Below are 2,896 nucleotides of genomic sequence, written 5' to 3' on the forward strand. Positions count from 1 at the left end.
TATCGAAACGTGACCTCCACCTTCGCCACGGTCCCTTTCCAATCTCAAATGTGATTATCCCGGTGGCTCAAGCTCCCGAGACCCATGAGGGTTCACCCCACATTCCAGCCAGCCAAGGAGAGGCCTTTGGTCTCCGCCACCAGACCCCCACAATCCCGCCTCAGTCGTCCTCTGCCTTGGTAACGACATAGGCTCTTGGCTGTCCGGTGCCGGGGCCGAAAGTAACTTGTGGATTGGGAGGGATACGGTCCAGAGGAGAGGTCTTGGCAGCCAGCGAGCAACATTCTGGGCCCTAACCTCTCCAGCGACTTCCACAGGAGGTTCTCCGATGAGCCTGGGCCGTCAGTCGCCGGCCGTAGAGGGGGGAGTACTGTAACGCCCAGACCTTCTGGGTAGTTTTTGTTCTCACTGGCTGTTTCTGTTGTGTTTTCTGTCACTCACCTTGTCTCTCGTTTCAGACACCTCCCTTCCTGTGTGCCGTCCTCCCCGCCCTCATTGTTTCCATCATTCCCCTGTGTTTAGTCTGTGTCTACTCCTTGTTCAGTAGCAGTTTGTTAAGCTTATAGGTGCTGGGGGACGTTTTAGGATACACTGAGCACCTATCTCCTCTTCTCTCTCTACTTATGGATGAATTACCATCTCTTTATTGCACATTACTAACTCTGCTTCCTCCCCGGAGTCTTTGTGACTTCTTGTCTCATGGGGTCCATTGGACCTGGCTGTGTCTGATGCCTCTTGTCATGGCCCTGCGATTTCCTTGTAATACATTTTTACAGCGTGGTTTTGCTGCTCTCACTAAAGTAAATCTGACTTTGATCTCATGCTGAACCAAATAAAAAGAAATGCTGCAGGCTGTGTGAATAAATATCAATGTTTCTATGTTAAAACCAATTGGGAGTCATCTTATGACATGTGTATGAAGTGTCTGCGTGAGCCAAATGCGCATGATCATGTTCCAGTAAATGTAACTGTGTGTAGTCTACGGGAACTGTGCCGAGAACTGTGCCACCAAGAGCACTCATCCTCGTGCACATTCGCTCTTGGGGCAATTAATGCCGAGCCGACTCCCTGTTCCCGTAACGTTGTGTAACAGGATCATCATCGCATACAAATCCTGTGTGTTGACAGAATCTGGCTTTTATCTCCTCTTTCCATTCCTCCGTCCCTCGTCCCATTTATCTGCCCCCGTGGAGCTGTTTGTCGGTCAGTCAGTGTCTTATCTTGTTTCTTTGAATCTGTGAGCATCCTCTCCTCTCCATCTCCCCCTTCCCCCACCTTCTGCTCTGATGACATAACCATCTGTGGTCGCTCACCTGACAACGACCACCAGGCTGTCACGGTGATAATGCAAACCTCTCCGAGAGGAGATAACAGCCCACTGGGATAATTGGCCAGACACACACACGCACACACAAAGCCATGGGCACACAGTGAGATACCTCTCAGTTACCATGGGAACTTGACCTGAAGCCCCTGTATACACTCTCTCTCACTCACGCACACACTCAAGCATCTCAGTGAGTGAAGAGACACAACCCCCCCCCCCCCCAACACACACACACACCCTCACTGTGCACTTTGCCCAGATGAGGAGTTCGATGGAGAAGTAAACTTCAAACATGACAGATGATGTAACAAGGCGGCAGGGCCACCGGCAGGAACGACACCCAGAGAAGATCCTGCCGCTCTGCTACAACGACAACATCATTATTTTTGAAATGAGATGGTATGTTTATTCAGATTGGGAATCGCTGGACACATTAGTCTGGCTGTATGCTTTATTGCAACATGTTGGTGTTTTGACACCCAACCTCGTCATGAAGCAAAGTATGCATCGAGCAAAGGTTCTCCGAGTTTACTTGTCAGGACCTCGGCTTCTTTGGACCCTGCAGTCCGGCAGCAACGTGACAAGCAGCACTGTTCCCTCTTGTGGTAGGAAGAGCGTGCTACAAGTACAGAGGGAGACAATGATGCAGTAAACCATGACGCTCACGTGTGTCGCAGTAAATATTATTTCACAGGAATACGGCAGGTGACAAACAACAGTCTGATCTCGAGGTTCATTCAGTCGCTGCTGGGGAGCTTTACTTTCTTTTTTAAAACAAAGAGTCTCCTTTAGGGCAGATGCACAAATATTATTCAACATGACACACTGGTTTGACAAAATCCCAAATCAGATTAACAATGTATAGCCTACAATACATATATTAATATTTTTTTTTAATTGTGAAAGAGCATTAGTTTAATTATAATAATTAATACATGGTCATCAAGTCATATTCAAGAAGTAATAATTACTTAAGGAATTACTTTAATCATTAAATGGGGTGCTAGGATTGCATCATTCTATGTTAAACGATGATATCCATCTGTTATCTATTGCTGTATTCAGTCCTTCCTTTTTATTGTGTTATGTGGCGTGTAGTTTAAATGTGCATTGTTCCGTCACCATGGCGACTGTGCAGAGCCCAGGAAAAATCTGCTGCACCGCGAAAGATAATCAGGATCTTGACAAACACACATTTTCATCAGCATATTGAGTTTGCGCAGTTGTAATGTACTTGAAGATGTTCAAACAACTTTTTTTTCTGAACATTTCGAGGGCCTCTTGTCCAAGTCTGGGTGTAATTGTTTTATTTTACAAAGTCAAGAATGGACTGAAGCTACAAAAGTAGAGCTTCATTCTAACTGCATACAGCAACTTAAAGCCTCTTATATTACATTCAATGTTACATGATCAAGCTGTGACATTTGGACACCTTATCTCTGAAGTTATCAGGAATGGAAATGCTATAAAGGTAAACCAACGAAAAGCCTTCATCACATCAAAACATGAATAAAAAACAAAAAATGATCTTCAGTCTGTTATTTTCAGAGTCAAAACCACCACAAAGTC

The sequence above is a fragment of the Pseudoliparis swirei genome, chromosome 24, assembly GCF_029220125.1.
Source record: "Pseudoliparis swirei isolate HS2019 ecotype Mariana Trench chromosome 24, NWPU_hadal_v1, whole genome shotgun sequence".
Taxonomy (NCBI): domain Eukaryota; kingdom Metazoa; phylum Chordata; class Actinopteri; order Perciformes; family Liparidae; genus Pseudoliparis; species Pseudoliparis swirei.